The 21,043-nt window shown below is 39.9% G+C and overlaps 2 protein-coding genes across 11 annotated transcripts in view; one reads left to right on the forward strand and one right to left on the reverse strand.

The window, feature by feature from the left end:
* The window catches only part of LOC310846337 (doublesex- and mab-3-related transcription factor 2-like), a gene marked incomplete at its 5' end in the record, with an annotated part of 76,263 nt that extends 63,213 nt beyond the window's left edge, over window positions 1-13,050 (forward strand). Inside the window, one exon of one of the 5 annotated variants that reach the window (XM_083742676.1) lies at window positions 11,239-13,050. Of the gene's footprint in view, window positions 1-105; window positions 1,049-3,688; window positions 3,846-6,323; window positions 6,389-11,238 lie in introns of those variants that run through there. The other 4 variants (XM_083742675.1, XM_083742669.1, XM_083742674.1 and 1 more) reach the window with 4 other exon arrangements.
* GLIS1 (GLIS family zinc finger 1) overlaps window positions 1-21,043 on the reverse strand; it is a 193,791-nt gene that overhangs the window by 39,061 nt on the left and 133,687 nt on the right. The window lies entirely within an intron of this gene.

The following is a 21,043-nucleotide window of genomic DNA, read 5'->3' on the forward strand; positions in this document are numbered from 1 at the left end:
TCTGGCTCAAGGATTACCAGTTGGCAATCTCTGGGCTAGATTATCCACTTTGTTGTTTCCAGCTCTAAGATTTGATGACAGCCATTTTGCTGCTGTTTCCTTTAGGGTAACTAATTATGCAGTGCACGGGCATCATTTTTCCCTAGCTGCTGAACATGTTGCTGGCTCTGGCACAATTCCATTGAAAACAATGCAGCGACACACCAGAGGATCAGAGGAAAGCCATGAAATACAGATGTTGCAGAGAAGCCCCTCTGACGTAGGTGTTCCAACCCCAAGATCCATGCAGCCTGTTCTGGATTTTCTGCCTTTGGCACATGCTGTAGGAACATTTCCAAGACTTTCTGGGCAATCATTTGGAATGGAAATGAAAGATAAGTTTTTAAGGACTGCAGTTCTTGAACTTAATTCTACATTCTGCATAGTGTAGGTAATTCCTTCTCTCCCCCCTTCTTTTTATTCCATTTTGAACAGTACATTTTCAGTGTAGGCTGTTTCTTTCTTTTAAAAAAACCCATTAATTAGAATTTATATACCACTTAAATTAAAAATATATCTAAAAACGGTCTATGTAAAACAATTTAAAATAATTTTTAAATATACAAATGAAATCACTAGAAACAAAAATGCACAACTTGTTTACCTCCAGGTAGGCTTGCCAAAACCAAAATGTTTTTTTAGCAGGTATCTGGAACAGCACAACAAGGATGGCTGCCTAATGTTAATAAGCAGGGGCAGTTTCAGACCATTGCTGCTGCCACACTGAAAGCTCAGCTCCTTGCAGTTATGGAGTGAACATTGTATAGTGCTTGCAAGAGTGCAAGTTCCATAGATCAAAGTAGTCAAGCAGAGAGCAAGGCAATCTCTCAAGGAAACTGCTCCCAAGGTGTTAAGGGCTTTATATGCTAATAGTAAGACCTTGGACTTGGCCCAGTAGCAAATGAGCAGCCAGTACAGATCTTTGAGTAGAGGTGTAATATGCTGGTAGAATCTCACTCTGGTCAGGAATCATGTTGCAGCATTCTGCACTAAGTGGAGCTTCTCGAACAACCGCAAGAGACGCTTCAGAGAGAGTGCACTTCAATAATCCCATATTGAAGTTAGCAGTGCCTGAACTACAGCTATTCTGGTCTGCGAATGGATGCAGCTATTGCATCAGTTGAAGCTACTGGAAGGCAGTCATAGCACAAAGGTCACATGGGCCTCTGGATCCAGAATTGTGTGTCTACTCTTTCAGAAGGAGTGAAATCCCACTCTGGGCTATTTCTTGGACACAAGATTGCTTACCCACAGAGCCTCCATCTAGACGGGATTCAAACTCAATTTATTTATTTTATTTATTTCTTAAAATTTATACACCACTTGATTGTAAAAACACACCCACCCTAAAAGTGATTTACAAAGAGAATAAAACTATAAAATTATCAGTAAAAATAATACTGCCTTCATCCAGACCACCACTGCAACCATTATGGAACCTGCATAGCCTCTTCTAATCACTTATTATGGAGAATTAACAACGAGCATAATTCCCAACATTCCTCTCCGGACATTGGACCCATCCCATGGAATTGATCTAGGAGTATACTATGATAGTGTCAACAGACATAGACAGTTCAAGAAGAAGGAACAAGATCACACTCCCTTTGTCCTGTTCTGAATAAAGGTCACCTATCAGGATGACCAAGCCTAAACCCAAACTGGAAGGGGTCTAGGTAATCAGTGTCATTTTAAATAAACAGTATTATTCAAGAAAGCTTGCAGATGTCCTGCCATGACCCTTTACCCTACCTTCCCAAAGCAGAATTAAAATTTGAACTATATGGCTGGGGAAACCCAGCCAGATGGGCGGGGTATAAATAATAATAATAATAATAATAATAATAATAATAATAATAATAATAATAATTTGGAGTATAGGTAATTTCTACAGCCAACAGACACTAAGATTGAAAAAAATATATCTAAATCAAGTTTGAGGTGGGATATTGAATAGAAAGTTATTGCTTTCCTAAATAACAGCAGCAGCAACTCAAGGAGGCAGGAGGGGATGAAATGCAATCCTTCCCTTTATTACTTCTTGTTTACAGTGTGTTCCCTGATCAGTCTTAAGCTGCTGTTTCAGTGCCATTTGTTTTGATTAACTCATTCTTTCTTAGAAATAATGTCATCATATCATCAGTCAGATTTAGTTGATATCAACTCTGTGAGCCTATCATGAATCAACATGACACCACATAGACAATCAGGTTTAACTGTGTGATGTCATTGAGGGCAAACATAACTATTTCAGAGTGTGGGCAAATGTTTCCGACCTTTACCTAGAATGCAAGGTGCTCTTAAAACCTTTGGTGAAAATGTCATCCTCTTTTCAGTGCAGCCCTACTTAAAACCATTCACAGAATCTAAAATAGTGCTGAAATCTGGGTATTTTTAGCTCCTTTCAAATTATTTACCATGGAAATTATTGGTCATTTTCATACATTATATGATATGTCTACAAGGAGTTGATATATAGTTTCTAAAGAGCAGGAGGAATATAAGAGCTACTTGGTCAACTTAGAAGGCTTCTAGCCATATCTCCCAGACATCTGGTATTAATCTGTCATTCTTTCATCTCACTCCCTTACACATTTTTCTCAAGATTGACACCTGGGATAATAGCAACAATCTTTTGCGTCTGCAAAAAACAGCTGTAAATGGAGTTATTCTTTTTTTAAAAAAATCAAAGCTTGAATAAACATACTTTCACTTCTATGACATAATGTACACATATTTAGGAATGGCCACACTTCACAAATACATTGCGTGGCATTGCATGCAATAACAGTGAATACAATGCCAACATAGCTTTTTATGCATTAGCCTTGCATCCAAAAAAACTTTTGCTACTGTATACAATAGTTCTGCTCCTCCTAGGGTACAATTCCACATGTTAACTTTTTGCAGATGCAAAAAGCACTTGCATGTTATAATATATATGAAAACATGACAATATGCAGCATAGACCAAGGTCACCAAGCCACTTACAGTAATCTGGCTGTAACCTGGCAAAATTGGGCAATCTCTTCTGCAGTCATCAAGGTGCTTGTCATTCTCCCTCTGCCAGGGCACCAATGCTAGGAAGTCCTAGGAAGTCAGACCTCTGAACACTGATATTGTACCAGAAAATGGGAAGAAATTACCCCATGAGGATGTAAGCAATTTGAATCTCCACTGCAGTGCTGGGCTGAGTCGAAAGGGGAAGCACTCAATGTGGAGTACTGAGATTGCTTAGCACTTTAGCAGGAAGAAGGTCTGCACCGTGACCAGACCCTTTTGATTCCTCCTTCCCCCATTCTCAAGGAGCCTTTTGTCTGTGTGCTCTGAGTATGTGTGTGCAAGAATGCATGTGCTGTATATGTGCTCTGATATGTGTAGCCATGATGAAACCCCTGGGTGGTTTGAGTGGGTGACAATTTGGCTCTGGGGCCAAAACAGGTCAGCCACCCTAGACTATGGTATATGAAAACTGAATATCTATGAAACTGGTGATCCATTTCCATAGTGGGCTGGGGTTTTCATACCAAATTCAAACCATCAATTCACAGGCTAAATTGACCAGAGCTCTAAAATCTGAAAAATATAACGTGTAAAACACCCTTCAACAAAATAGCTTATTAATTTTTTTTTCTCTTCCAACTCCAAGGATCCTTCAGTGGTTCCCTCATTGTGAGAAGTGAAGTTACAGGGAACCAGACAAAGGGCCTTCTTGATAGTGGCGCCCGCACTGTGGAACACCCTACCATCAGATGTCAAAGAGATAAATAATTATACGACCTTCCGTAGACACCTGAAGGCAGACCTGTGTGACAACGTTCTGTTGTGTTTTTGTATATTCTGTTGGAAACCACCCAGAGTGGCTGGGGCAGCCCAGTCAGATGGATGGGGTACAAATTACTACTACTACTACTACTACATTTCTTTTTAACAATCCCAAAACTGAAAAAGTGTTTGGGAGTGAAGGGGGAAGGGGGGGGGGGACAACTGCCATCAGATAGGTCCTCTACTCATTAGCAGAAATAGCATGAAATATATTTTGTGGGATATAGGTTTTTAAGCAGATGTTGGGTTGCTGTCTGCCATGTATGATCTAGTTGAGATTCCTGCATTGTGGGGGGTTAGGCTGGATGACTCTTGGGATTCCTTTCCAACTCGACAATTATATGATTCTATGACAACATGCCTCTTTAAAAACTTGACATGCCACGCACTTCCTAAGAAATCCTATTACTAGAAGCAAAATTATACCAAAATGGTTCTAAGGACATACCATTATGCCTGCCACAATCATCTGTATATGATACATCATCATTGCTCAAACACATTTTTCTTTGCTTCCATACCACATCATAAATGCATTTTGTGGGAATGAGAGCATAAGCCAATATATTATCAAACGTTGACTGCTTTCCTAAGGGTACTTAATCACAGTCATGACTAGAATAGCTGTCAGTTGTTGGGAACGGGAAGAAACCAACTAGAAACCAAACAGCTTGTGCCATAAGGTGGAGCAATAACTGACATTTTCGTCGGAAATGAGTTATGACTGTAAGAGAGAAGGCTTCACAGTGGCGGTGTTGTAAATAGAGTCAGTGTGCCATTAGAGAAAGCTCATTAATACACACCTCTGCTTTCGGCTGCAAGATCAGTTAAACAAGCTACCTTTTATTTATAGACCTACAAGGGAAACACCAGGTCATATTGGCTGTTGACATCTCAGACAGCCTACAGATGGAAAACCTGAAATGTTTCATTCCCAAAACATTTATGGCTATCAATAGGAAGTCTTCTGTCTGCTCAAAATATCTAAGCTGTTTCTGAGCACTATGAAATGTTTTTTCTTCTTCCAAAGCAATTGCAAAACTTCCAATACACAATAATTATTAAAGGGCTAGGGTCTGCACACATTCTACTCCTCATACATACAGGAAAATGTGTGCATGAATAGTATTCAAAAGATTTTTAAATATATATACACCACTGGTTCAAATGCTAGAATTTCTTTTTAAAAAGGACATGAGCCCACCCGCCCACCCCCGCCAAGTCTGTAAACATAGTATGTATGCATGTTAATAAACTTTCACAGGACTCAACAGGCAGCTCATGTGGCTCAGATGTTTGAAAGACTATGTTGAAAGTCTGGAACAAAATACAAGTATGGCTTGGAAACCCTCTATATCACCTAAGCCTTTGGATACATTTGTAAACTGCAAATTACAGAACAGCTTATTAATGACTGACTATCCAGTCTCCTGTAGACTTTTAATTCTTGTAATAAAACAACACAGCATATGTTTGTTTGCTTGATATTACTAATTTCAACTAGATGCACCCAAATCCCCTTTTCTCCTATTTAGCCATGGCAACAAAATGGTGACAAAAGCAAGATCCAGCACCCTGTAACAGAGGCAAAGGAATCAAGTGCTGGTCCATATCTGGCCCCTCACTCCAGCTGGATGAGTCCAGGACCAGGGTGGGCATGGAGTCTTTGTGGCTCCAAACAAGGGTTAATATAGAACTAAGAAATCTGCCCTACAGAGCTCTGTGGATTTGAGGTGCCCATTATGACTCAAGCCAGTGCATTCAAGTTACAAGAAAGGAGATTCCTACTAAACATCAGGAAGAACTTTCTGACACTGAGCTGTTCAACAGTGGAACAGAGTCCCACGGGAAGTGGTGGACTCTCTTTCCTTGGAGATTTTTAAGCAGAGGTTTAATGGTCACCTGTTATGTATGATCTAGTTGATCATATCCCTGCACTGCAGGGGGTTGGACTAGATGACCCTCAGGGTCCCTTCCAACTACAATTCTATTATTCTAGAGCAATGCATTGCTATCTAAACTGCGAGACGTACTGTAAAATAAGAGGCATATGGAAACCCTATTGAACACTGAAGTTCATCTAATCATCTGCTTAATCCCCTTCCACTTTTTTTTTCTCTGTTTGCCAAGGGAAAAGTTACTTTATTGTGGTATTCTCTTCTGATGTGGTAACTTTGATAGTATAACCAGGTAAACACCATACTTCTATGAATGCTGCCTTTGGCATCTCTATAACTGCTCATGGAAGTATTTGTAAGAATGGGCCCTTAAAAAGTCATGTCTCCATTGTTACAAAAGTTTTGACACAAAACTTGGTGGAAGACTTACCAGCATGAATCAAAGGCTCTGCTTAAGATACAGGAACAGAATGGACTTATAAGTGTACACAAAGCTAACTTGCATTTGCACATTTGCTTGTCTCAGTTCTGTATACTCTAACTGAAAATAGTTCTACCAAGATTCTTTTCCAGCTCTGCTACCTGAGATCCATGAACCATAGACGCACCTTTGAACCTGGGACTTCATCAAAACAATGCACATGTTCCACCACTCAGGTATGCCTCCCTTCTTGTGCAAGGAAAGTATGGACCTTCTACAAGGAAAATATCCAGCACATGCTCCTTTTAAAAGAACTTAACAGTTCTGAAATCTCTTCCCACCTCCTTCCCATTAATTTAAATCTGATTTGATTAAGAAAAGTTTCCAAAGTATTGTAACCGATATACCAAAGGCAAAATAAAGACAACAAAGGGAATAGAAAAAGAATAAAAATGGGCTGATTAGCATAGCACAACATCTTAAAAGGCCAAAATACCACATGTGTGGCATGTTACAAAAGAAAATTAAAATAAAGGAAAAGAATATCCAGAGAACCATGAAGTCCCAAAACATCTGGAGTTTTATTGCAGCAAGCAAGAGGAAAACCTAATTGAAAAAGGGCTGCTGCAATACTTTCTTATACAAGGAAACTTGACAGAACTGAAGAAAGGGGCAAATGAAAGCAAACCAAGAGGGAAAGAGTAAGATGACCAATATATCCCAGTACATGAAATTGGTGCATGCCACTTGGCTGGGTAGCTGCACTACAAAATTCAAAGAAATGCATATTTTGAAGCCTGTGTTTCAATTTTGGAAGGTATAAATTTGGTAAGTTAGCTTTTAAATGCAAACTCATTCTAATTTAAATAGAAATGTGTGTAAAGAGAAATAAAGCTGGGATGCATATAAGGTGTTGGTACCTTTTGGGAAGAAAGGGAGGAATATAAACATGACAAAAAATTAAATGAGTGTGGACACAGATATGATTTCCGCATAAATTTGAACAGGAGGTCAGGCAAACTCCTCCTGTAATGGGTTTTACATTTGCAATATTCTTAAAATGTCTATGCTATTCAATATGTTTTTCTGGAAAATACTGAACTGAAGAAGTTCAATAAGTGTCTTTCTGTGAATCTGATTCCACAGGTGTCAGACAAGGTTTAATGGTTTTCTTCAAAATAGAATCTGTTTTATGCAAGTAGCTGTGTTTACATTCCTGTCTCCACTGCCTTCTTCAAAGGCCCCATTTCTTCCCATACACTATTCTCCATTCATTTATCTGTGCAAAAGGGACTTTGTCATTTCTGAAATAATAAAATCTGTATCCTCTGGAGAAATAGCAAAAAAAGTGTACCTACACAATGTCAAATACTGGATGAAACTTCTATAGAATGGCATATGGGAAACAATTAAAAGGTAAAGGTAAAGGTACCCCTGCCCGTACGGGCCAGTCTTGCCAGACTCTGGGGTTGTGCGCCCATCTCACTCAAGAGGCCAGGGGCCAGCGCTGTCCGGAGACACTTCCGGGTCACGTGGCCAGCGTGACATCGCTGCTCTGGCGAGCCAGAGCTGCACACGGAAACGCCGTTTACCTTCCCGCTAGAAAGCGGTCCCTATTTATCTACTTGCATCCGAGGGTGCTTTCGAACTGCTAGGTTGGCAGGCGCTGGGACCGAGCAACGGGAGCGCACCCCGCTGCGGGGATTCGAACTGCCGACCTTTCGATCGGCAAGCCCTAGGCGCTGAGGCTTTAACCCACAGCGCCACCCGCGTCCCTATGGGAAACAATTGCTTCAGTCCAAATGTCCTATTGAGCAAGTGGGGAGCACTTCTGTTTTTCCCCTCTTCCATCTTATAGCCCACCAAAAATTCTCCAGAGATTTTGGGCCCTTTGAAGGCCTTCTAGAACTGCTTTTCAAGGGACATGGAAATGCCCCCCTCCCCCATATGATTACAAGGTCATTTTGTTTCCACAGCAGAACCTATGGATTCTTATCTTCATCTCAGAACTCTCAGTTCGTCAGTGTAGCTATACTTTTTTTCTTTTTCGAAACAGAATAATTCTTCAAAGGGTCACGCAGTACTGGCAAGCAATTCTTACTCTGGAACAGGGCCTGCCTGTCTTAACATTATTACAGTGTTGCTTTTTAGCACCTATTCTCCAACTACATCTATTCATTTTTAACTGCAATTTTTCCTAGGGCCCATCTACACTATACATTTAAGGCAGTATCACACCACTTTAAACAGTCATGGCTCTTCCCCCCCCCACAAAGGATCATGGGAGCTGTAGTTCGTTAATTGGGCTGTGAGTTGTTAAAAGACCCCTATTCCTCTCAGAGAGCTGCAATTCACAGAATTGTTTCAATAGTAATGCCTATTCCTAGGGAACTCTGAATATTTCTGCCTGTCATAGAAAGCAGAAAGTGATGAAGAACAGCTTTTTAATAAATGTGGGAGGAACTACAAGAGGGTTTGGAGATACTGAGGACATGGCAGCATAAAGAAGTTATATTCAGTTCTGAATAGATTTCATAAAGATAAAGTGAAAATACATTGCCAGTGAAAACCGAACTGAAGTTCTCCTCCATAGCTTGTGGTAGAGCAATGAGAGCTGGTTACCACCAAATGTTCAAGTCCTGTTGTTGTCAATCCCAGCTGTCTCTCACCACATGTTGCTTAAAAATGGCCTGTCTGCAGCGAGCAACTACCGCTTGACCAAGCTACTTTGACATGACATGCAAATTTCCCCAACGCTCCTCCACGTTCCCTTGAGCTGTTGGAAAGGACTATAAAAATTAATCACATATTAAGTACTTGCAAATGTTATGAGCTGGATCCGTATCACTCATTGCAGTATGACCTGATCAGGTGGCTTCCCAATGACACCCATGACCTATGGTTCTCTATAAAGGATAACAGTGAAACTCGGGAGCAGTGGTGAGGAAACTCATATGTCTCATGTGAGCACTTGTAAATATGTGCCCCCCCCAAAAAAAAGATGCAGAAAAACAGATGCCTCTTTTGCAGGTGAAAACATTTTGAGAACTTATGGGACAGGTTTCAGCACAGCATTAAACAATTTCAGAATCATGCTGACTGTCTACACAGTGAAAGGGAGAAAGGGCAGCTCTCCTGGATGTTGTTCCTCAGCTTCCTACAGTCCCACAAGTCCATGGTGATTTCTTGTGATGAACTGCATTACATGTGTGCCACATTTCCAAAGAGCAGAGCCAGATGACATTCTTGGAATTTTTCAGAAATGGTGTTTCTAGGTATAGTAATGGCTGTACAATATGTTCAAATGTGGCAGGTTTCACATTGGAAGCATCTCACATTTCGTATGCAGCTCTAAAAATATCTGCTTAATTGCAAAGTTTTCCAAGATCATATTAGAGAAAAACTGGAAATGTAACCCAACGGAAATAGGTTTTAAATTGAAATGTTGAACATCAGCCCAGAAATGACAAAAAAAATTAGTGTGCTTTTTTCTGGCCCTTCTTTCCCCATGTCTTAAGTGTTCACAATGTACTATGCTTTTTTTATATGAAAAGAGTGAACTTACATTATTGTCATATATGATTATGTAATATTTGGTGAGGGGGAATCATTGACGTTTTCACGGTCCTTTTACCTCTATTCCACAACCTAGCAGCAAACCACAATCGCTTCTATATCTTCTATGAAGGCTTTTGCAACAGAAAGTGCTTCAGACTTGCAAACAAGATGCTTTTGACATGTGCATTTAATCTGACCAGTTTAAGAAATGTCCCGTGTCCACCACTAAAGAACTAAAAATGTAAATTGAAAAAAATTATATCCATATGATTAAGTAAAAGCCTTAAAGAGAACCATGTTGTTAAGTGCTTCATTGAGAAGAAATAAAATGCAGTAAAATAGAAGCTCTTTTGGAATAAATCACCCATGCACATACTTTCTATGCAAAAATTGCAGCGTTTGGCTCTGTAGGAACATCTGGAACAAATTAGCATGATGTTAAGAATAATGTCAAATTAAAACATTTAGTTATGGCTTCTAAAATTAAATATAAAACTCAGAGACTGACGTTGAACTGGATACCTTAACTCATTTTTTCAACAGAAATCGACTTTTTGTCCTGATTTGTTCACAATACTTTTAAGTGTATTTATAAGGGCAACAGCTTTAATATTAAGTATTATCGCTGTGTGTAACTCTGGGAATCTTGCAAACGAATGAGTTATTGGAATTATGATTGTCAAAGTTTCAGATAAGCCAAAGTACCCTGGATATAAGTAATGACATGCATGCATATATGAACTGAGTCAGAGCTGGAACTGGATGAAATCCAAACCATAAAGGTAATTGATATAGATTACCCCAGATAATTGTTTACTCACTACTACATTTCTGACTCTACTTTCTGGCTTTATTTGAGAAGAAAAACTTAAGTTTAAGCAACCCTGACAAAGCTAGCTCTTGGATTACATCCTCACCTTACAAAAATGTTCAGTAAGCTGGGAAGTCCCTGATTCAGATACACATACACATAACCCAAATCATTAAGCAAGCCTCAATCATTCTCTCAGCTTCAAACCCCCATTTATATGGGATAATGGACTGGAGAGTCTGCAACTGAGCTGTGATCCAAGGCACATGATACAGCAACCTTGCTGAAGCTAAGTGGGTATTGGACTGGTCAGTGCCTGGGTTAGGAGACTGGCAATAAGTCTTCCCCCACTCCCATTAGTGGTATCTGGTATGCTGCATATTCATGATGCATAACAGTCATTGGAGGGAATCGATGGAGGACTCTGCCATTTTTTTCCTTCTTCCACTTGTCAGGGATTGCTACTGGAAGATCAGCATGGGTGGGATGGTAGGAATTTTGGGTATCAGTTGAAGGAATAGTTGGTGGATTTGGTTGAGGTATAGGAGGTTTGGATTGGAAGGGGTAGAAAGAAAAGAATTCTCCAGTGGTCTGTGAAATCAGACCTGGAAAAGTACTAAGCATTTGTCACTCACTTCATATTGGAAGTGATCATTACAAATCCCCAGAACTTTCTATCTCCATAGATCTGCCCCTCCCAACTGTCCTGTGGAAAGGAAGAACAGAGCAAAGGCAACATCAACATCAGGACCTGCTTCAATTGGACTGTCTCCTCAATGACCCTCATAGAGCCAACGGCCCTCTGGAATGGATGCCAGCTCCTGCTCCTATGGGGCTGGCTTTTTTGAGCACATGACTTGGTGTATCTGCTGTGTTTAGCCACTCTGAGAACTCTAGTTGAAAAGTGAGCTATAACCAGAGCATTGGGAAGTGGCAGGGGAGGCTGGACAAGGAAGAGGGGGTAAGCAAAAACCACCTCCCTTCCTCCAGTAAGAGTCTCCACTGCATAGCCTTTTCCTCAAATTGATGGAACCCTTCCATTCATTGAACGGACACTGGATCCAAGGCATTTTTAATTGTGCAATTGGTCTCTGGTGACAGATGTTGAAAAACACCTCTAACAAGGGACAATGCTGGGCAGGGTTTTATGGTTTTATTGTATCCCAAGTATTGCAAAATTATGCCCTTAACGTGCTGTGCAACTTAAACCACATTAAACTTCCAAAGCTTAGTTGCACTCCAGTTGTTTTTTTGTTAATTGGCTTCATCATTGTCTACAATACTTTTGAGAAATGTAGGAAGAGCAGTTTTGATTGTTGTTGTTTTGAAAAGAACAGATGCCTTAGAGGGTTTAATTTGCTTAGTCATAATGGCCATTTACATGACCACAATGGGCTCTTTGTAAAGAGAAACAAAACCTTCACATAATTCAGCAAGTAATTATGATACTTCCCATCCGCTACTATCAATATTCTTCAAAAAACAACACACACCCATACATTTTATGCCCCTCCGTCCTTTCCCACAAAGCCAAAACCTAAGCTTTCCTATTGCCAAACTCGTCCAGCTGCAGCATACGTTTGCTTAAAGACATGCAGTCGATGTTCCACAGCAAGAATGATACATAATACACAGAGGTCACTCTGTCCTATTCTTCTTCATGATGAAACCTCAACTAAGAGGTCCCTCTGCCAAGGCAATCACTTTATTTAACTATCAATGATTTCATTTGAATGATGCAATCCCAGTTAAATGTTAGCATCACTGCTGAACATGAAACGTCAAGTTTTTCTTCTAGCAATGTGGCCTCTCCAGAATTAAATCATGCATTTTCTGGAGAAGAGGACTGAGATGTGCAAAAATGGTTTCCTTACAAACATGCATAGTGTAGGTGTCTGAACTGGCAAGACAGAGACAAAGAAAAAGAGTTCTAAGTATCCTAAATAAATAATTTCCCCTGGATACAATGTGTTGGGCAGCTATCCAAATAAAGAAAGGAAACTGAGGGCAAAATAAAGGTAGAAAAAGTATAGTGATTAGACTCACTATACGTCTCCAGTAAGTCATAAAGCATTCTGGGTAAACTTTCTATCAGTCCAATCTACCTCACAGGGCTGTTAAGAGGATAAAAAAGGGATAAAGTGTTGTTATATAAAACAATAAATAAATAAAAGTTTCAACTGGAAAGATGCTCAAGTGCTAATATTATAAGCACCGATATAGGTTTATAAGAGAGGTAGCAAGAAAACAGCTTAACATTTGGACTAATACGTCAAGTTATATTGTTCTACAGATCAATCTTAAAGAAGAAGTCAAAGGGAAGCAAATACCTGCAATGTGGTTTAGAAATGAAATCTAGAAACATGGTTGGTGGGTGGGTGGAATATGCATCGTACACTTGTCTGTCCATTGGTGTGAAATGTGCATGCATGCACCCACAAGCTGAATACTGATAACTTTTTTTAAAAATTTACCATAACTTAAAAACAAACAAAAAACCCAACCATAACTAATCCATAATTTTCCCTCAGAATGTACCATGACAAAATCACAGCCCTTAAACAAGAGTGCAGCCTGCAGGCACTTCGGGTTAAAGAAAACCAAGGAGAACAAAAGCTAAGAGGACAAATACAACCACAAAGGATTCTGCTATCAGATTGCAGCATTCTTCTCTGAGCATTCACTCCCAAAAGCCACATGCCTCAAACTAGTGTGGAAAATGGGTGTACAAGAAATAGTTCATCATATATGGGCAGAGTGTGAGCTTTTGTGTTGTATGTCTTGCGCACCACTAAAAAGGAAGGTCTCTTAGGAAAACAGGGCAAGGACCATCTGCATTTCTGCTTAATGTTACTACTATCAGTGATGAGCTAAGATCAGAAGTAGTGAGCCCCCATGAACCCGAAGTATTAAGCTCTACGCCCGTGATTTTCTCATCAGAGAATCATAGGGTCATCTAATCCAATCCCCTGTGATGTAGGAATCACAACAAAAGAATTGGTGTCTTTTTATTGACTTACTATGGAGCCATCTTCCAGATAAGCCGGAGAGAGAAGTTGCAAAAGTGAAGACAGAGAGAAACCACTGCCACTTGCGTTATCCCAAATCTTGGGGCCATGGCTGAGGAAGCCCTGTCCCTTGCGCCCACCAGCCTAGACTCCTTTCCTGGTGGGACACAGAAGCAGGGCAGGTGATAGAAAAAAGGAAAAACACTCCAGCTGAAATATTTTTCAATATGGCTTTGTCCAGTACGTGGATTCTTCTTTGCAGCATCATGTGAATACACAAGGGTGTATGCAGGAACCTTCATGTACTCAACCAGTGATTAGCAACAATGACTAATTTACTGGTGTAGACCCAACCTCTGGACACCAGTATTGTTACAGCTGTCCTGGACAGTGCTGGGGTGAAGCAGAATGGTTAAGAGGCAGATGCACCAGGGGGAGCACTGGATTGGCTCCACTGGTTCATCTGTGTAGACCAAACTCACTACCACCCTATCCTACTCCAGCTCCTATCCAGTAAGCTGGACCAATGCTGGTGTTGGGAAGGTAGCTCTGCAGGTCTGCCTCACTCCTACTGCCAATTGGGTCTGAGTTAGAACAGTGTCTGAGTTAGGAAAGTGAAGAAAGATAAAGAGTGGTATTCAACCATGTTTTACATACGCTTCAGGTTACATACACTTCAGGTTACAGACTCCACTAACCTAGAAATATTACCTCGGGTTAAGAACTTTGCTTCAGGATGAGAACAGAAATCATGCTCCGGCGGCGGGGCAGCAGTGGGAGGCCCCATTAGCTAAAGTGGTGCTTCAGGTTAAGAACAGTTTCAGGTTAAGAACGGACCTGCAGACTGAATTAAGTACTTAACCTGAGGTACCACTGTATTCAAATATTTACAACCCACACTTTCACAGGAAAATGTGCTGTACAACATAGAAACACACTACTACTATAATGACAGCTGTAAAAATATCAATTGCATATTGGTTGGTTAAAAAAAAAATACTCAGGTTTCAAAGGCCTGGCTAAAGTAACCTCTGCTCTTGTATATGCTTTGCAAAATGCAGCATGGGCAAAGAGTCTCTAAAAATAGAAGCTATTTGAAATAACCCCATCTTGATTTTGAAAGGCAAAAAGAACATTTCACAGTCATTCTAGCCCTGCTGTGATGGGAGAGTGTAATGATACTTCACAACTGATCAGAAAGGTCTCAGGGTCATGTAGGATGACATATGGAATCAAAATTCTGTCTGAATTAAATAACCTCCACCTTACTCCGGAGTAAACCGAGTTATTCTACAGAATGAATGCTCACTGTCATACAACAAAGCTGAATGAATGCTCAATAAAGACCAGATATAACTTCCACAAAAGCTTTGTGCAAGCAAATCAAGATGAATACTCTATAAATAGGTCATCTGGAGGAGCAATGAAAGTCTAGAAATCCACCGTCATTCATCGTAGCAGAAACAATACTGAAGCTTCATCATCTGATTCAGTATATGGCACACAGTAGCTTCTTATGTTCTTAACAAAACTCATTGGGAAAACTCAAAACTCACTGGGAAAATTGGAAGGCAGCCTTGCAGCAATTGGTTCTTTTTTTAAAAAAAAATATATTTATTAAGATTTTCAAATTCAAATGCATTAATAATAAACAACATTATTTATATCACAGCATAATTTCATCACTTCTTTGGACTCCCTCACGTCTCCCGCTCTCACTTGCATCGTTACAAAAGGTTTTTCTAAGCAAATTACCATCTTGTTTACAATCTTATATCCGCTCATTTAAATAGAATCTAGCAGTTCTCCAAAAGATTTATATTTTCCTTAATCTCACTTATCGTCAAATTCGGATCTAATTCAGTGGTAGGCAATTATTTATGATCTAGCATCCTTCTTAACATTCAACCAAATTACAATATTTTTGTAGATAGATCTTAAATTTCTTCCAGTCTTCTTCAACCCTCTCTTCTCCCAGGTCTCGGATTCTGCCAGTCATCTTGGCCAGTTGCATATAGTCCATCAGCTGCATCTGCCACTCTTCCAGCGTGGGTAGATCTTGAGTTTTCCAGCTCTTAGCGATGAGTATCCTTGCTGCCGTTGTTGCATACATAAAGAATGTTCGGTCCTTCTTTAACACCTTCTGGCCGACAATGCCCAGAAGGAAGGCCTCTGGTTTCTTAGTAAAGGTATACTTGAACACCTTTTTCAACTCATTATATATCATTTCCCAGAAGGCCTTCACTTTAGGGCAAGTCCACCAGAGGTGAAATAATGTTCCTTCATTTTCTTTACATTTCCAACATTTATTATCAGACAAATGGTATATTTTGGCAAGTTTAACTGGGGTCATGTACCATCTATATATCATTTTCATTACATTTTCCTTCAGAGCATTACATGCAGCGAAGTTCAGCCCAGTGGTCCACAACCTTTCCCAGTCCTCAAACATAATGTTATGCCCAATGTCCTGAGCCCACTTTATCATAGCCGATTTAACCATTTCGTCTTGTGTATTCCATTTTAACAGCAGGTTATACATTCTTGATAATACCTTAGTCTTTGGTTCTAACAATTCTGTTTCCAACTTCGATTTCTCCACCTGGAACCCTAACTTTTTATCATTTTTTAAGACTTCTTTAATCTGAGCGTAGTGTAACCAGTCTCGCACTTTATCCTTCATTTTCTCCAAACTCTGCAATTTCCAATTGTCTCCATCCTTTTCTAATATTTCCCAATATTTTGGCCATTTGGCCTCCATGTTGGGTCTTTTTCGGGCCTTAGCTTCCAGAGGTGAAAGCCACCTCGGAGTTTTATTTTCCAATAAGTCTTTGTATTTTATCCAGACATTAAATACTGCTTTCCTGACAACATGGTTCTTAAAGGCCTTATTGCTCTTAACCTTATCATACCATAGGTATGCATGCCAACCAAAAGCATTATTAAAACCTTCCAAGTCCAATACATCAGTGTCTTCGAGAAGTAGCCAGTCTTTTAGCCAGCAGAAAGCTGCGGCTTCATAGTACAACTTTAAGTCTGGCAGGGCAAAGCCCCCTCTTTCTTTCGCATCAGTTAATATCTTAAACTTAATTCTGGGCTTTTTGCCCTGCCAGACAAATTTAGAGATGTCTCTCTGCCACTTCCGGAAGCACTCCGTCTTGTCCACAATCTGTAATGTTTGGAACAAAAACAACATTTTTGGCAATACATTCATCTTAATAGCAGCAATTCGGCCTAACAAAGAAAGCTTCAATTTTGTCCAACTGTCCAAGTCTCTCTTAATTTCAGACCAACATTTTTCATAGTTGTCCTTAAACAGACTCAGATTTTTTGCTGTAATGTTTACCCCTAGGTACTTTACTTTTTTAACCACAGTTAGTTCTGTTTCTCTTTGAAACCGTTCTGACTCTGTATCTGTCAGGTTTTTCCCCAACACCTTGGTTTTCTGTTTATTTAATTTAAATCCCGCTACCCGACCAAAGTCTTGTATCAATTGCAATACTCTTTTTGTACTAGATTCTGGCTCCTGCAAAGTCAAAACTAGGTCATCTGCAAAAGCTTTAAGTTTATATTGTTTCGCTCCGACCTGGATCCCTTCCACCAACCGGTCCCCTCTGATCATATTCAAGAGCACCTCCAGAACCGATATAAATGGTAGAGGGGAAATCGGGCAGCCTTGTCGTGTTCCTTTTTCAATTTTAAACTCTTCTGTAACCACATTGTTAACTATCAATTTAGCCTTTTGTTCTGAATATATTGCATCAATCCCATTCTCAAAACCCCGTCCCACTCCCATTTCTTTTAGATTTCCCTTCATAAAATTCCAAGAGATATTATCAAAGGCCTTCTCCGCATCTATAAAAATTAACACTGCTTTTGTATTTATGTCTGTTTGCAAAAGTTCCAAGATGTCAATAATGTTCCTTGTATTAGCAAACATGTGTCTGCCTGGGAGAAAGCCTGCCTGATCTTTATGGATTACTTCATTTAAAACTCTTTTAAATCTGCTTGCCAAAACATCTGCAAATATTTTGTAATCCACATTTAAAAGGGAGATGGGACGATAGTTCTTGAGTTGTGTCTTTTCAGTTTCCGATTTTGGTATCAGTGTGATGAAAGCTTCCTTCCACGATTCCGGCGCCCTCTTCCCCTCCATGATTTCGTTGCTGACCTCCATCATTGGTTGAATCAGATGGTCTTTTAATGTCTTATAGTACTTGGAGGTCAGGCCGTCTGGCCCTGGAGATTTGCCCAGTTGCATATTCTGAATGGCTTTTTCAATCTCTTGACATGTTATTTTGCTGTTCAGGAGTGATCTATTTTCTTGTGACAATTTTTTAAGTCCATTTTTCTCCAAAAATTGTTTAATCTCAACCTCGTCCTGCGGCCCTTGAGTATATAATTTTTTTAAGTATTTCTGGAAGCACTTTCTGATCTCCGTGGGGTTCTGAATATTTCTTCCTTCAATTTCCAGATTTGTAACTGTATTTAATTTTTGTCTCTTCTTTAACTGCCAAGCTAGCAGTTTCCCACATTTATTTGCCGATTCAAAAGTTTTTTGTTTCATTAATTTAATCTTCCACTCTATTTCCTGATTTATCAATTTGGAATATTGTGCTTGATGAAGTTTGATTTCTCTCAAAATCGGCTGTGACTTCGGATTTAATCTTAACTTCTTCTCTAATTCTTTTATTTTCTCCAAAATCTTGTCTTTTCTGTCATTTTGTATCCTTTTCTTTACAGCATTCTGTTGTATCAAGAACCCCCTCATCACAGCTTTACTTGCATCCCAAATAGTTCTTTTTTCCACCGTAGTGTTCATATTTATTTCAAAGTAGTCCTTCAAAGCTTTCTGGGCCTTCTTAATAATCTCCTGATCTCTAAACAAGTTGTCATTCATCTTCCATCTAAAGGAGCCGGTTGGTAATAGTGTCATATCCATTTTCAGTGCGTTATGGTCGGAGCATGTCTTTGGGCAGATTTCCACCTTTCTGACCTTGGGTGCCAGACCTCTAGTTATCCATATTTGGTCAATTCTTGTCCAAGTCAGCTGGGCTTCAGAGAAAAATGTTCCTTCTTTTCCCAAGGGGTTTTTCGTTCTCCAGATATCAATCCAGTCCATATTGTCTGTCAGTTCAAAGAAGGTCTTAGGTAGTCTGCCGTCTTTTGTAACATGTTGGCTTTGTGACTTATCCATGTTGGTTGATACGACCCCGTTCATGTCTCCCATCATAATGATGTTATCATAGTCCAGATAGTCCAGCATGATCTCGTGCAACTTCTTGTAAAATTCCGATTTCCCTTCATTTGGTGCATAAATTCCTAATATCAGAATCTTCTCTCCTTGATGTTGTATTTCAATTGCCAGAATTCTTCCATGTTCATCTTTAAATAAAAATTTGGGTGACAGGCTCTCTTTTGCATATATCACCACGCCTCTCTTCTTTACTATGTCTGAAGATATAAATTCCTGGCCAAGTCTTTTGTTTATTAACACTTTTCTGTGGAGCCTAGTCACATGTGTTTCTTGTAAACAAATAATGTCCAATTGTTCCCTTTTTAATATATGAAAAATTTTCCTCCTTTTTTCCGGGATGTTACAGCCATTTATATTCCAGCTCAAAAGTTGCAGAGACATCCTGAATAAATCTGGTTATTTTCCTTGGGGTGGTACTTTATTCTCCGAGTCATCAGGGTCCAAGGGTGCAGGTACCGCTGGTGGTTCAGGCCCCGAGGGTAGTTCAAGTCCTTTTTGAAGGTCCTCTCCGTACGCGATCAGAAATTTGTCTCTATCTTCCAGTGATCTGATTTTAATCTTCTTCCCTCTAAAAGTGAAAGATAATCCCTGAGGAAAATCCCACCTGAAAATGATTGAGTTGCTCCTCAACAGTCTTACTAGTTCCAAATAGTCAGATCTAAGGTCCAGCAGTTGTTTAGGAATATCCTTGTAAATTTCAATTCTTTTGTCCGAAATATCCAGTGACTTTCCGTAATGCAGGCCCAAAATCTTGTCCCTTTCCTCCTTTGATCTCAGTGTTATTAAACAATCTTTGGGCTTCTCTTTCTTTATAAGTCTTCCAAGCCTGAAGGCTGATATGATTTTGAAATCTTTTTCCTCTAGGTTCCAAAACTTGGAAAATTCTTTAGTCAAAAACTCAGCTAGGTTACCTTCTTCCGCTTCTGGTACCGACCTTATCCTTAAGTTGGTCTCCTTGTTCCGCAGTTCTATCATGGAAAGATAGGTCTGATGTTCACCTACTTGTTTACTGAGTGGTCTAACCTCTTTTTCTAAATTTCCCAGTCTTTGGCTGGTATCCTCAGCCAATTTCCGGTTTTCACCTGCAGTCTCCTTCAATTCTCCAATTGCTTGTACATTCTGTGCAACTTGTCCAGTTAATCTATTTAAACATTCTGTGTTTTGATCGATTTTAGCTGTTTGCTGGTCGACTTTTCTATCCAAAGATTCCAATTTTTCAAGAATTTTCTCCAAAATAGAGCCAGTTGCTCCTGAGGCCATATCTTCCAGTTGTAATTCCTCAGTTTCTCCCTCCCCTGCCCGTGGCAGAGAAGCAGCTCCTTCCTCAGAAGGCAAAGTAGGCACAGATGATCTGCGTGCCTGAGAGGCTGTGGTTAGAGTTGTTAAAGTTGTTTGTCTAGTTCTTGGTCCCTTTTTTCTAGCGCCACTCATTCCAAAGTTATCTAAAAGTCAAGGTCAAGCTGAGTTGTTCCCATGAGAAAACAACGGCCCAGATGGTGGCAGTCAAACAGGAGGCCGGGAAAAGGAAAGTAAAACAATGTCACTGCTGTAAATCCCAAATCCTCTAGGGGGAGCTTTAAATGTCTTTAGGGGAGAGATCAATTCCAATAAAATTAGTAAAATCTAATTTAATGTCCAGGAACCTTCAATAAAGTAGATTTTAGCAGAGTTAGTATTTAAAAAGCCACAGTGTTTCAAACAGTGCTTACTGGTATTCCAAAAGGTGCTTCAAAGTAGACAGTTCAAACTCCCTCAGATTGTTTCAAAGTTTAAGTTCAAAGTATCCAACCCTGCAGACTGGCTGCTCAGTTACTCAGGCAGTTCCAGCACCTGGGTTTCTTGCTTAAGTTGTAATCCAAATAGAAGAAAGGTAACACAGTCCAAGTGAAAGTCATAAAATCAATTGCTTAAAGTCCTTATTCTGCTTAGAAGTAATTTCCATGGGTGCCCAGATCAGTTAAGTAAAAAGTTCACTCTTTGCCTCCACTCCTCCAGCTCTTTACTTTAAAGTTCAGTGTCAGCGGAAGACGGACTTCCTGTTTTTCGTCACTCCGCTTTCAGCCAAATTCAATGTTTTTGAGTCTCCAAATTTTGTAAAGTCCTTATTTACTCATGGGTTGTTGTTTTCCGAATCAGCAGTTTCAGGAAGAGAGGTCAGCGCTCACCGGCAACAGCAGCGCGGCTTCGCTCCGTTGACCGCGAAACGACCCACAGCGCCGCTACCCC

This window comes from Podarcis gaigeae (genome assembly GCF_964106915.1).
Source record: "Podarcis gaigeae genome assembly, chromosome: 6".
Lineage (NCBI taxonomy): Eukaryota > Metazoa > Chordata > Lepidosauria > Squamata > Lacertidae > Podarcis > Podarcis gaigeae.